The 14819-nt window shown below is 44.3% G+C and overlaps 6 non-coding genes and 1 pseudogene across 6 annotated transcripts; 2 read left to right on the forward strand and 5 right to left on the reverse strand.

Moving 5' to 3' along the window:
* Positions 1-353: 353 nt before the first annotated feature.
* trnas-aga (transfer RNA serine (anticodon AGA)) lies at positions 354-435 on the reverse strand. Its single transcript has one exon. It is a non-coding gene; the product is annotated as a tRNA-Ser (tRNA).
* A 2459-nt stretch (positions 436-2894) lies between these two features.
* trnar-ucu (transfer RNA arginine (anticodon UCU)) lies at positions 2895-2967 on the reverse strand. The gene has a single exon. It is a non-coding gene; the product is annotated as a tRNA-Arg (tRNA).
* Positions 2968-4902: 1935 nt separating this feature from the next.
* On the reverse strand, positions 4903-4975 carry trnar-acg (transfer RNA arginine (anticodon ACG)). The gene has a single exon. It is a non-coding gene; the product is annotated as a tRNA-Arg (tRNA).
* A 2421-nt stretch (positions 4976-7396) lies between these two features.
* On the reverse strand, positions 7397-7468 carry trnag-ucc (transfer RNA glycine (anticodon UCC)). The gene has a single exon. It is a non-coding gene; the product is annotated as a tRNA-Gly (tRNA).
* Positions 7469-9671: 2203 nt separating this feature from the next.
* LOC138230330 (U5 spliceosomal RNA) lies at positions 9672-9778 on the forward strand (annotated as a pseudogene).
* Positions 9779-9893: 115 nt separating this feature from the next.
* On the forward strand, positions 9894-10035 carry LOC138230195 (U4 spliceosomal RNA). Its single transcript, XR_011186230.1, has one exon. It is a non-coding gene; the product is annotated as a U4 spliceosomal RNA (small nuclear RNA).
* A 4590-nt stretch (positions 10036-14625) lies between these two features.
* trnai-aau (transfer RNA isoleucine (anticodon AAU)) lies at positions 14626-14699 on the reverse strand. The gene has a single exon. It is a non-coding gene; the product is annotated as a tRNA-Ile (tRNA).
* Between the last annotated feature and the right edge of the window lie 120 nt (positions 14700-14819).

A 14819-nucleotide genomic window follows, 5' to 3' on the forward strand; every position in this document is an offset into this window, starting at 1 on the left:
CTTCAGTGGGTTTTCAGTTGCGAGTTGCAAGGGGATGCAAGTGATGGAGCCGCTCGCTGCAAAAGCCACTGCATTGGCCGGGAATCAAACCCAAGCCTCCCGCGTGGCAGGCAAGAATTCTACCACTGAACCACCAATGCTCAGTGCCTGGGCCTTCAAAAAAGACGCTTTTTTGGTGCTCTGTGCAAAAAGCGTCGACATATGCTTCCAGCTGCAAAATGCCATTCGCGGATGCTGAAGAATTTATTTCCAAGGCAGCGGGTACAAGCGATTGGGCGTTTTAAGACCACCAGGAACAGCAAAGAGGCGCGCTTCTTTGCTTGCGCCGGAACACACCGACTGGAGGCGAACAACGTAATCGGCAGGATTCGAACCTGCACGGGGAGACCCCAATGGATTTCTAGTCCATCGCCTTAACCACTCGGCCACGACTACAGCAAGCCCCGCTGCCGCTGCGTTCTTGCTACAATCTTACATGGATCGCGAGGCGCCGGCGGAAGCCTATTTCAAAGTCGTTCTCCGTTTCAAAAAAACATTTCCAAAATACAAGCCTTGCAGACAGACACGCCTCAGAGGACTTAAGGGTGGCTTCATGTCGGAATGATAAAGTCTCCCCGTCCGGACATGAAAATGCCACTTTGTTACACACAAAAAAAGAATCAACAACAGAGAAATGCCCACAAGCATTTGAAAAGCCGCACCACGTCGCACTTGAAATAGCTCTTACATTAGTGGTAGACGCAGGAATCGCCTTTTTATTTACGCTCTTACCAACGCGATGGAAAGCAAAACAAAGCAAAGCAGAGCAAAACAAAACGAACAAACGAAAACCCTCACGTCCCGCACTTGCATATAACGCCGTTACGTGCCCAAGCGGTATTGTACGTCATCCTAGCACTGCACGCCGGTGCGTATGGTATATGGGAACGAGCACACGCCACGAATCGTCTCGAATCACTCCCTACAGCTGTAAGGTGCCTAGAAGCGTGCACCCCCAACATCCTTCTTTGCTCATCTGTGAAAGGTAAACTCTTGAGCAAACTCTGAACCAGCTCTAAGGAAACTAATCCGATTAGATGTTACTTTGACTCATCATTTAAGGGATCCTTGTTAATTGGAGAAATCAATGATTTCGAATGAATTCTGAATGCGTTAAAAGACAGCTATACACAGAAAACATGCAGGACACTGCTCATGATGTTTCCCTAGCCGAAACAGTGCGTTTTTCCAAGCCATCTGACCAAGCCTGCCCACTGAAAACTGCAGGAGATCGTGTAAAGACGTTCAAGTTTGTAACTACTGCACGCACAGGAAGCAGAATAAATTCCTCTATTCAAACTGTCAAAGGTTTGCTTTGCGAACGCTGCAGGACATCGCACAATCTCTTTTGAACAGGGACAAACGATTTCTTATGGGGCGCAGTAAGTACAGACGTTTAAAAAGCTCCACTCATGCCAATGATGCAGCATGAAGAAGCGCAACCTAAAGTTTGCATTCCTAGCACTGTTGCATTCCCCGCATCAGTAGCTAAGAGAATATAATTTACGACTCTTGTTAATGCAGTTTCAGAAACCAGACTGAAATTTCTCAAGTATATTATTTGAATCCATTTGATGTTGGGCAACAACTATTCTTTCAAGACTTTTAGATTGAAATGGGACCTTTGAGACAGGCCTGTAGTTGTTAAGAACTTGTGGATCCAAATTTGACTTCTTAAGGAACGGTCTAAGAACCACTACCTTAAATTGATCATGTACGACGCCTGACGCAAGCGATGCATTCATCATACTAATTATAGGTCCTGCCAGTCCTTCGAGGGAATCTTTGACTAGCTGAGTGGGGATGGGATCTAGCAAACAGGTGGTTTACTTTGTCTTACGTCTGTGTTCATGAGTCCACCATAAGAAGAAATCTGAACAGGAGTGGTGATCATGCGAGGTCACCACGGAGGAAACCACTGCTCTCCCCCCAAAAAAAAACACCACTGCCCCTCTCAAGTTTGCTAAAGACCACATGGATGTTCCACAACTCCTGGAACAATGTTCTGTGGACAGACGTGACAAAAGTTGAACTTGTTGGTAAATGTGCACAGCGTTATGTTTGGAGATAACAAAGCACCGCATACCAACTCCAAAACCTCATCCCACCTGGGAAGCATGGCGGAGGCTGTACGGCTTGCAATCATCGAGGGACCGATGAATTCCGAGATGTATCAGGAAATTCTACAGCAGAATGTCAGGGTGTCTGCCTGTGATCTATAACTCAAAAGACGCTGGGTCATGCAGCATGACAAAAACAAAGGAGTACATCAACAACAGAGTGGCTGAAACAGAAGAAATTCCGTATGTTGGGATGGCCAAGTAAGAGTCCTGACCCCAATCCCATTGAAGTGCTGTGGCGTGATCTGAAGCAGGCCATTCAGCGCAAGACATCCCAAAAATATACATGAACTGAAACAGTTTTGCATAGAGGAATAGGCCAAAATACCTCCTAACCGCTGCTCAGGTCTGACAAGCCGCTACAGAAAGTGGGGGTTGAGGTCTTTGTCATAAAGGAGGTTCCACTAGCTCCTTAATATAAGGGTTCACGTACTTTTTCCATCAATGACCTTGATTGTTTAAACCATTTGGTCAATAAAGAAACAGCAATGTCAAATGTTGGGCGTGTGTTGTTTGTGAAATCAGACTCTCTTTATTAATTATTATGACTTAGATAAAGATAAGATCACATGTTAGGAGCCATTCATGCAGAAATCCACATCATTCTGAAGGGCTGTTTACAAAAGTTTTTCTCCCAACTGTATGTGAGAGAAAAGCAGAGATGCTCACTGAGTAAGGTGGGGTTGCAGCTTTGCAAATCACAAGGACATTTGTATGCTCAAAATGGGACAGGAGCATCCCAGATGGGACTCAAACCCACAATCCCTGGCTTAGAAGGCCAGTGCCTTATCCATTAGGCCACTGGGGCACACTGGATTGGGTCGATCACGCTGATGAAGAGCCAGTTTAGTTTTCCTTTGCTTTTTCAAAGGGATCCCCAAAATTAGGGAAGTTAGGCAGCAGAAGGTTTACTGTGACCTGAGAAGGACCGGCATCCAATCACGGTGGTACACACACACGCTCTCACTCATCTGAGCTACACGGCTACCAAGATGATCTCAGGTGCGCCGAGCTGGTACGGAACATATTGAACTGATCGACGGCGAATTGTCTCTCAGACAGGCTTTTCACCTCTGAGCTCCCTGACTGACAGTAATCAGCTAGGTAGTGAAACAGTCAGCTGCTTCTAAGCCTTAAACAGCTTAAACAGTTTACCTTGCACAAATGCGCAAAGATTAATGATGGGGGTGCACGCTTCCAGGCGCCTTACAACTGTAGGGACTGATTAGAGACAATTCGTAGCTTGTGCTCATTTCCCTCTATTCCCCGTGTTGCAGTGGTAGGATGACGTAAATTCCTGCTTCGACACGTAACGGCATTATAATCAAGTGCAGGAGCTGAGGGCTTTAGTTTTGTTTCGTTTTCCATGGCGTTCGTAAGCGCGCAAATCAAAGGCAATTCCTGCGTCTAACACGAATGTAAATGCTTTTGAAAGTGCAGTGTGGTGCAGCTTGTAAAATCCTTGTCCACATTTTTGGTTTGTTGATGTTTTTTCTGTCTGCCAAAGTTGCATTTTGACATCCGGACTGGGGGACTTTACCATTTGAACGTGAAGCCAGCCTTAAACCCTCTGAGGCGTGTCTGTCTGACGGCACGAATCTTGTGAAAGGTATTTTTTTTAACGAAGACCAACTTTAAAAAGGTTTCCGCAGCCACCTCGCAGTCCGTGTTTGATTATAGGAGGAATGCGGCGGCGTTGAGCTCGCATTTGTCGTGCTCGAGTGGTTAAGGTGATGGGCTCGAAATGCGTTGGGGCTTCCCCGCGCAGAGTCGAAACCTGCCGACTCCGGCGTCTGCCGCACGTCGCCTTGTGCCTGCGCGGCAGAGGCGAAGTGCCGCTTCTCCTTTCCTGGTACTATAACAACGCGAAATCGTTTGGACCCGCTGCCGTGGAAATCAATTCTTCAGATAACCACGCATTTTGCGTTCGAACCTCTGGTGCTCTACTTATGCCTTTGAAAACCTAATGAATAAAGCTGAAAGAACCGACACGATATGTAGGTGCTGGTAAAGCACGCAGTAAAGAACTGTTAACAGCAAGGGTTTCAGTGGGTTAACTGAGGAGAAGGCGTGATCGCTAATTGTTGACTTTTTATTTGGTGTAAGAAACACTCTTACTGTGCATGACGTGCAACAAATGTAGCCACAGAAATTGCATCACGCTTTCATGTATGCTATTGCAGACACCAACGTTGCCTAGATAGAAAACCGAAATAGCCGTGGGTTTGCTTGCTGGTCTGAAGGATCTCTCTTCGAATCTCTATCATTTGTCAATGAAAGTAAAAGGCGCTGCAATCTCATACGTTCAGAATCAAACCCGCAGCTGTTGTTCGACTTTATTTCTTGACTAATTACAACTGAGTGTCGCATGAGCAGTTACGTAAACTTGTCTGGTATATTTGAACACAAATGCCGTTCTTCAATTAAAACTAACAGTACATTGTCAGGGACATTCAGTTCTATACAAACAAGAGACAGACAAGAGAATATTTCTACCGTTCATGTGGACTACGTGTTGACTTACTGATCGGAATAATTGAAAGGTTCGGGCTCATAGCCGATGCAGTGCGTGCTAATTAGAACAGCAACGCTGAGCTCTCAGCACCGTACTGAGCCCAGGTGTTTTTCTAAAGCTGTCAGGTGCAGTTCATTTACATGAAGGAAATCTCTTACTGGGTACGATTGCAATGCAGTAAGTAGCACAGACTACTTAGGGAGTAGCCCGATGCGTTTAAAAACGACCTGAGCCAGGCAGGAGTCGAACCTGCAATCTCCTGATCCGTAGTCAGACGCGTTATCCATTGCGCCACTGGCCCTCATGTGACACTGCAGGACTGTAACCCAGTGAGATCAGCACTGCAACTAGTAAAATATTACCCCCGGTCCATTCTTTTCCAAAAGTGAGAAACACCTGTTTTCTACATCTTGTCTGTTTTAAAACCATATCTCTTTAAACCAAACCAAGAGTTTGTCTTTTGCACTGATATTCTGATTCATTTCGATTTCAAAGAAAAAAAAAACATAATCTTCCAAAGCATCATAAAATTGTCCATTCTTCCAGACTCTACTTCTCTCTTGTAGTAGTACAGCAGACCTTTCCAGGTGAGCAGATCACAGAGTCCGAAATATGCTTCCTCCATCAAGCAAAGTACCTGAACATGACTCTGTCTTCATAAAAGCGCCCCTGTAATAAAGAAATTAAATCCGAAATCAAGAGGGCAGTTGCCTACTGAAGTTCAAGAAGTCATCAATTTTAACCTAGCAACACATTAAAGGCTGCATCTATACAAGTACGATTCTAGAAATGCTCACCAGATTACGTTTTAAGAAGGAACTGCGCCTCAGGTTCCGCCGAGATCTTAACTCGGATGGCAGGATTCAGAGTCCGGAGTGTGGACTGATGGCGCACGGAGGGTCCACATACTGTGGATCCCTCAGTTTTCTTCCGCGTGTTTAAACCGCCAGCGTGTGACTCCCCTGTCCCCGTGACCTCATTGCTCTGCTCTCTCCTCTGTGCAGCCGAGCCCGATTCACGGTAAAGTGAAAAAAAAAGATGCCCTCAACGTGGGATTTACTCTGGATCGAGGATAGATGTCACCTTTTTATCGTTGAACAGGATGTATGTGATGTGGCGACTAGGTTCAATTTTGTATCCTCTTTAAAAGATTAAGGACTGGGGTGAGCGTGATTTACCACCCTTTCAGCTAAGAACCCGACATGAGCACCGTTTAAGCTGCATAGACTCGGTCGTTTAACTCTTCTCCATTAGCAGGGTTAAGGTTAAAGAAAAAAATCATTGCTGACTTCTTTTTTTTTGCCAGCCGCTAGCGCTGATTAGCAATGTTTGTATTTCATGTTTTGCAAGTTCCATCCATTTTAAGAAAAACAAGTCGCGTTAAAGACAGGAAATGAATACTTGCATTTAATTAAGTCTAGCCGTAGGCGGTTGTCTGTAAGGACCAGTTCTGTTCGAGAAGACAGAACAAAGAAGGCACCACTGGGATTCGGACTCAGGATCTCCTGTTTAAGAGACAAGCGCTTTAACCAACTAAGCCACGGCGCCCCGGGAGGGTTGTCCTTTTGCAGCCACTTGGACACACCACTCAGACACATCTGCATTCGGTGTGTGCTCCGCCTGCTCGCTGAGCAAGTTGCCACCTTTACATACAATAGCAACATCGACACCAAGAGAAAGGATGACAAATGGCTTTTATCTGGAACTTTTCACGTCCAAGGAGCTCAATGTGCTTTCTGTGTACAACAGGGCCACTGAACTCCACACTGGCCACTGAACCACAGCAGTGGCTTGCTGGCTTGACATCTCCCAAGGAAAATGTTGAAATCGCATGTGGAACAGGAAAATGACCCTCGAGTACGAGGGGAAAAAAAAGAAAAAGATCATCTGGAGCGCGCCAACCCATGTCCGGACAGCCCAGTTTCGCCGACAAGGTGGCTGAGTGGTTGAGGTGATGGACTGCTAAGCCATTGTGCTCTGCACGCATGGGTTCGAATCCCATTCTCATCGCTCTCCATGTCTGACACGTGTGCCTGTTCGACGTCGGCCCTCCTGTTGTTTGCTCTGGTGCTAGAGCCGTACATTTTCTAGCGGTGGCTGAACATGGTATAGTAGGCCAACGTCGGTATCGTGCAGTGACAGTAACAGTACTTACTGCGCCCCATAAGAAATCGTTTGTCCCTGTTCAAAAGAGATTGTGCGATGTCCTGCGGCGTTCGCAAAGCAAACCTTTGACAGTTTGAAAAGAGGAATTTATTCTGCTTACTGTGCGTGCAGTAGTTACAAAGTTGAACGTCTTTACACGATCTGCTGCAGTTTTCAGTGGGCGGGCTTTGTCAAATGGCTTGAAAAAACGCACTGTGTTTCGGCTCGGTAAACATCATGAGAAGTGTCCTGCATGTTTTCTGTGTATAGCTGTCTTTTAACGCATACAGAATTCATTCGAAATCATTGATTTCTACAATTAACAAAGGGTCCCTTTTTGAACCTGCGAGAAGCATTCTTTCAATGTAACAGATTTACTCCGGGAAAAGGCAGCATGACATTGAGAGTAGCTCAAGCTTTCAGCACCCGTATCAGACTGCGTGTAGGCAGACACCGCTCAGAATCCCCTGTAAGATTCTCCCTCAATTCCGTTTTGCAGTGCTTTAGCTCTTTCAAAAGGCTTCGCTTTGCTAGTCACAATCCAAGGCTCATGACAGCATTTGAAAACATTCACCACTGTATTGGCCAGGAATCGAACGTGGGTCAACTGCTTGGAAGGCAGCTATGCTCACCACTATACCACCAATGCACGCCCGCAGGAAGCCTGCAGGACACCACCAGAGAATGCTTTTTTTAAAAAAATTTTTATTAAACAGAATTTACAAATACAAATACAACAAGAGGATCAGAGTCATGTACAAGAGAAAAAAAACACAGCAGAAAAAAGCATTTAACTACCAGAGGTAATTAAGTAATTATGTGATCAAATTGTATATTTTACACGCATCATATTTTCCTTGCTTTAATATTTCTCAATTATTTATAAACTTTAGTTTCAACATGCATGCGTTTCCTGTAAAAAATAAAACTCAGCACACAGTTTTTCTTTTAACAACATTTCGAGTACCTCTGGCATTCATGAGAAAGACATACACAAAAGCAAATAACTAACTCTAAGACTGTCTAAACTATTGAGTTTTTCAAAGAACCAGAACTATAACAGTCCTTAACACTTAACTACACCATTCCAAACTAACACTAAAGAAACACTAGTATATACTGGTATAACAAATAAAACCAAACATAATCATTAACTGAGCAGTCACTGGGAGCAAATCTCCTTCCCGTCCACAAAGGCCCTCGCTCCCACAAAGTAGGCTCTCCTCCCCTCTCTTCTGGCAGCTTCAACCTGGGGCCACAGCTGGTTCCTGGTGCTCCTGTCTGCGGCAGACAGGTCCTCTGCAAACCTCAGTTTGTTCCCATTCAAATACTCATTCCCCCTCGCCGCTCGCCACAGCATGTCCCTCGCCGTCCTCTTGGTGAACTGTATTATAATCGATCTGGGGCGCACTTACTCAGTTCGCTCAGACATGTTCGCTCTCCCGAGCCTGTGAACAAAGTCAATGGCCGATATTACGTCCTCCTGGTCCAGCAGGGTCCTTTTACAGATACCCTTCACTGTTGCAACAAGGTCCTTATCACGTTCCTCTTTAACTCCAAATAATTTTAAATTCCATCATCGACGGTTTCTATCTACATCGTTCACTTTCAATTCAAGTTCTTTAATATGCTTTTCTTGTTCGGTATTTACTTGTTTAAGAACTTTTACTTCACTCTTTAAGTCTTCAACCTCTTTAAACACACAGTCCATGGACTTTTTATGACTTTCGATTGCGACTGTATTAGATCGAATCATTTCCTTCAGCTCACCCATGCTCTGTGCCATCATGTTGAAGATGTTGGTCTGGAGCTCCTCCAGCGTCAGCTCGCCCCTTCCTCTCTTGGCTGCCGGGGTTTTCACAGGTGTGCTGGGCAGGGACTCCGGCTCTTCCTCTGAGTCTCACTTGGGCTGCGAGCGCTCGCGTACGAGCGCATCTCCAGCACTCTTTCCACGTCCCCTCCAGCTGCTTCACTTTTCCCTTTAGTTGCCATCAATTTTCTTGTAGTGCTAAACATATACGATTGAGGTATCTTAGATTTCTCCTTCGAAGACCCAGCACTCTCTTTTCTTTTCTCAGTGTTACTCATATCGAAATTCTTAAATCTAAAAAAAATCGTTTTTTTTTCTTTCAGTTATAACTGAAGTTTAAACAACTACTGTTAAGTCCTTATTTTTCAGTAGTCAAAAAAAGCAAAAATTAACATTCAGGTCATGAAAAACTCAAAAAAAACTCCTCAACCACTAAACTTTACCTCCCACCCCTGAGCGCCATCTTGAACGCCCCTACCACCAGAGAATGCTCACGATTTCGGAAGCTGTCTCCGGGACGTGCTAATTCCGCACATCCTGAATAAATCATGATATAGTTAGTTGCTGTAGCTAGACGTTCAAATGAGTTTCATGGCCAGATGGACTGTTTCCTCCAGCGGTATAGTATTGCAGTTAGACAGCACGATGCCTGCAAGACTATGTCACGCTAAACGCCACAGATTTCCGAGGGTTAGGGTTAGGGTTAGGCTCTTATTATGGCGATTGTGGCCGTCTGCTCTGCGAGTCCTCGGTCTCCGGCCGTCTGATTGGCGCTCTTTTCTTTGGGGGGCGGGAAGTGTCCGGCCGCAGGGGATCTTGGGACCTAGCTTTGCATAGCGGCTTCCCAGAGTGCGTCGTTTCCTGCACACTGTGGCCGGGTGTTTTCCGAGTTATCGCACGGATTGGGCACGCCCGCAAGCCGAGAGCCGCAGGCGATGAGCCCGGAGCTGAACGGGCCCCACTGGCTCATTTGTAAGGCCAGGTGCATTGCCAACCACGACCGGCAGGTCAGAGGCTTTGAAGGCGGCCTGGGCTCCTGAAGCTGTGCAGCCACACACTCTACAAATCTTTCGCCTTTTACTAAAGATTTCCGTGGAGAGGAGCATGAATTCCATGCAATTTTTGTGCTTCCCTGCCTTCAGGTGGGGCGCAGCTGGGCTGGTCAAAGAGAGAAAACAGAAATATGAAGCATTTCAGCAACGACATGCCATGAGACGATTGATAACGATCTCCATAGGATCCCCACGGTTGCCTGGCAACCGTCAGCTTTGCGCAGTGGCAGTATCGTAGCCTGTGAGGTTTAGCCGAGGCGCGATTATTGCTAGTTGAAAACTTTTCCCAATACCCCGCTTCCGCTGGTTTGCAATGCAATCGGCGAAAGCAATTTTTGACAGTCTCGTCAGAGAATGAGGAAGGTGTTTAAAGACAGATTTTGTCATGGTAACATCATGGTAGAAAGAAACGAGCTTGTTACGTCTCAACAGAAACGCTCTTTAGCTCTTTCAGCGTTATGCAGAGAACAGCGTCTGTCGAGATCACTTTTGAGTCAGCGCGAAACGCCGTGTGCTGTCAGTTTGATTTCATATTGTTCGTAGCGGCGCCCGGCTTTTGTCTGTCAAACGTTAGGTTGCGCTTCTTCATGCTGCATCGTCGGCATGAGTGGAGCTTTTTAAACGTCTGTACTTAATGCGCCCCATAAGAAATGGTTTGTCCCCGTTCAAAAGAGATTGTGCGATGTCCTGCAGCATTCGCAAAGCAAACCTTTGACAGTTTGAAAAGACGAATTTATTCTGCTTCCTGTGCGTGCAGTAGTTACAAAGTTGAACGTCTTTACACGATCTGCTGCAGTTTTCAGTGGGCGGGGTCTGTCAAATGGCTTGGAAAAACGCACTGTTTCGGCTAGGGAAACATCATGAGCAGTGTCCTGCATGTTTTCTGTGTATAGCTGTTGTGGGCATTTCTCTGTTGTTGATTCTTATTTTGTGTGTAACAAAGTGGCATTTTCATGTCCGGACGGGGAGACTTTATCATTCCGACATGAAGCCACCCTTAAGTCCTCTGAGGCGTGTCTGTCTGCAAGGCTTGTATTTTGGAAATGTTTTTTGAAACGGAGAACAACTTTGAAATAGGCTTCCGCCGGCGCCTCGCGATCCAGGTAAGATTGTAGCAAGAACGCAGTGGGGACAGGGCTTGCTGTAGTCGTGGCCGAGTGGTTAAGGCGATGGACTAGAAATCCATTGGGGTCTCCCTGCACAGGTTCGAATCCTGCCGACTATGTTGTCCGCCTCCAGTCGGTGTGTTCCGGCGCAAGCAAAGAGGCGCGAATGAGGAATGGGCCCCTGAGACAGTCATTTGCTTGTTTCACAAATGATCGTATTTTACTAGAGATTCTGTTTGGGATTCAGATGTGCATTCGGACAGCAAACCCTTTCAAGAAATGATACGTTCTGGATGAGGTCAAAGGTGCTGGAACACTGTATTTAGGATGTGTTTGCAGTGATTGTGTGTCTCCTGCTTCAACGCAGTGATATATAGATGTGCTCCTGTAATTTATTGGTACAAGCCCAGGGCAGTAAGCAGTCTGAGGATTTATTTCCAGACGGCATAGAGCAGTGAAGCAGTGAAGTAGTGCAACACACTGGATCATTATATTATTTGAATCTATTCTACTTAAATTATTACATTATACACAACTTGAGTTCATTTTAAAAATTAAAAGGTAATGAAAGCAATGCATATTCATGAGGAAGATTATACAGATATGCATGTGATAATCTTCCTTTTATCATGTAGTGTGTCATTTGGACACTTTGTGGGCTTGAAATACAAAGAAAATCATGTTCTATGGTACAAGATAAATACAAAACTTAAGATTTTATTTTAATTAGATTTGTTTATAAAGCATAAGCAATCATTTAATACATTAATATATGTGAAAATGACATTTTAGCATCATATTACATACAGGTCTCTAGCTTCAACACAGTGATATATATATATGCTCAGTGATTTATTGGTACATGCCCAGGTCAATAATCAGAATGAGGATTTATTTCCAGACGGGCTACAGGTAGTGTTGTGAAATACTTCAACACACTGGATCGCAGATTTAGACCCCCTGCACTCTTACTCCTTAAAAACCAAAGAAATGAAGATATGTAGCAATCACATTGCAACAGGGCTGACAGTGACTTAATGCTTATACTAGTGGACTTCTGGTACCTTTAGGGTACGGTGTTCCCTGAAGGGCTCTCAAACCCCGCATTTCAGATGCCTAGCTGTTTCGCTGATGTGTTGCACCTCAGAATCACTTTTAAACCTTACCTCTGGTATCTTTAATCCCTATTGCTCAACGCATGGTGAAAGTATTGCATAAATGTGTCTGAAAATGAGCAATGGGCACCTGAGAGACTCATTTGCCTGTTTCACAAATGATCATATTTGACTAGAGATTCTGTTTGGGATTCAGTTGTGCATTCTGACAGCAATCGCTTTCAAAAAACGATACATTCTGGATGAGGTCAAGGTGCAGGAACACTGTATTTAGGATGTGTTTGCACTTATTCTGTGTCTCTAGCTTCAACACAGCGATATATGTATATGCTCACTGATTTTTTGGTACATGCCCAGGGCAATAATCATTATGAGGAATTATTTCCAGATGTGCTAGGGGTAGTGTTGTGAAATACTTCAACACACTGGATCGCAGGTTTAAACCGCCTGCACTCTTACTCCTTAAAAACCAACAAATGCAGATATGTAGCAATCATATTGTAGCAGACACTCATTTGCCTGTTTCACAAATGATCATATTTTACTAGAGATTCTGTTTGGGATCCGGATGTGCATTCTGACCGCAATCTCCTTATCGCGGCTTTGCCCTTCTTGGCTCTTTGGACAATATCTCCATCTTGTGGTCGTTGTTGGTAATGTCTAGACAACATCTCCATCTTGTGGTCGTTGTTGGTAATGTCTTCTTATGCCCTTTTTTATTTTAATTCTCTATTAGTTGATTCTAGAATCTCTACAATGGAGTTGAAAACATCAGTTTTATAGCAGACAATATGACATTATTTATAGTCCAATAAGAAACTTATTACCCTGTTTTTAACATAATAACAAATTAAAATTGATTAAAACTAAGTTTGGAACACCAGGGAACATAACAAATGATTTTTAGGAAAACCATGAGGTTCTCTGTGTCCGATGCCTGCAAGGGGAGAAAGCTAGAATCCTTTGATTTTTTCAAAATTTGAAAATAAACATCATTTAACAACAGCTTTCATTCCTAGGAGTGAAAAACAACCATTTTTGAAGACATATTAGTTTCTAAAACACTACAATAAAGTTAAAAACATCCGTTTTATATTACATTATTTTGTGTGAAATTTGTCATTTTTTGCACTATTTTTAATAAAATCTCTAATTAAAAGTGATTAAAATTAAGTTTGGAACAACAAGGAACACAAAAAAAAAGATTTTAAGGAAAAAAATGATGTCTTCTGTGCCAGGTGCCTGCAAGGGGAGAAAGCTAGAATCCTACCCAGGCTCCTGGAGCTCTGTCCTGGCTAAAGGAGGGTGAATCCATCCCCTTCAAAGCTCCATGAAAAAATGATATTTTTAAATTTGAAAAAAAAACATTATAGAACAACATCTCTTGGTCCACAGAGAGCAACAATCCAACTTTGAAGAAAATCCATTGACTGATCCCCGAATCCTGAAGTTTCTTCGCATGATATCGGGCTTGCAACCACTTTCTGGAAAACGATGAAAAATGCCAAAAATGAAAAAGAAGTTATCAATTCTAGAGCCTAAGAGGAAAACAAGACAAATGTATATCTCCAAATAATTTTATGTGCTTCAGAAGAGCCCATACATGCATACATGAAACCACGCCCGTTTGCACGTAAGCAGACATGGTTGCACAAACGACTGCATGAAAGCACGCATGCATGCGAAGTCATCCTGTTGAGCATTTGAAAAGCCGCACCACGCCGCACTTGAAATAGCTCTTACATTAGTGGTAGACGCAGGAATCGCCTTTTTATTTACGCTCTTACCAACGCGATGGAAAGCAAAACAAAGCAAAGCAGAGCAAAACAAAACAAACAAACGAAAACCTTCACGTCCCGCACTTGCATATAACGCCGTTACGTGCCCAAGCGGTATTGTACGTCATCCTAGCACTGCACCCCGGGGCGTAAGGTATATGGGAACGAGCACACGCCACGAATTGTCTCGAATCACTCCCTACAGCTGTAAGGCGCCTTGAAGCCTGCACCCCCAACATTCTTCTTTGCGCATCTGTGAAAGGTAAACTCTTGAGCAAACTCTGAACCAGCTCTAAGGAAACTAATCTGATTAGACGTTACTTTGACTCATCTTTTTACTCTCAGTGCTGGATTGCTCAAACTCCAGCTAGGGTTAGGTTTAACATTCCCACACTACTAAGACACTTTGTTTACGCTCAGTGCTGGATTTTGGGAACTTCAGGACGAGTGGGAATTTTCTCCTATCTGTCAATTCTGTTTTGTTTTGGAGACTCTTGGCTGCCTATATTGTACAGTGCAGCGTGAAGGAAACATTTTCCAAAACTGTGTCAGCTCAAAAGTTGTAAGAAAACCTCTCCAGCTGCTTTACCTCTCTTCATTTTTGTCATTTAATGTGACAATCGATGTATAACTGGAGCCTCACATATGCAAATGGTGAGGCTCCAGTTCGACACCACTTTACAGTATATGACAAAAGCATGGCAGACTGTGCCGGACCAGCTGGTAACTTCCGCTTATTTTGACCATATTAAACATTGGAAATCTTCCCACTTGCATTTGTGACACTTGATTTTGGCTCCACCTAAGACACTCTTAAATCTTCAAACACTTTTCTCTTCTCCCGCAACACTCTTGTCTGTCGGCACTGTGTGGCAGCGTTGCAGGACAACCCATCTCACCACGGAAAGAAACCTAACAGCTTTGGTAAGAGAGGAGAAGAGGACATGGCCCGTACGGGGCTCGAACCCTCGACCTTGGCGTTATTAGCACCACGCTCTAACCAACTGAGCTAACCGGCCTCATGAGAGTGCCCCTCTCTGTGCTGCAAAAAATCGAACTCAGGGAATTTCTTTTGTCCTCCTTTGAATAGAAAGCCGTGTAATTCAGTGTACGGGCTTTCTCATGCAGTTTCATGGTTT

This window comes from Lepisosteus oculatus, unplaced genomic scaffold (genome assembly GCF_040954835.1).
Source record: "Lepisosteus oculatus isolate fLepOcu1 unplaced genomic scaffold, fLepOcu1.hap2 HAP2_SCAFFOLD_48, whole genome shotgun sequence".
Classification (NCBI taxonomy): domain Eukaryota; kingdom Metazoa; phylum Chordata; class Actinopteri; order Semionotiformes; family Lepisosteidae; genus Lepisosteus; species Lepisosteus oculatus.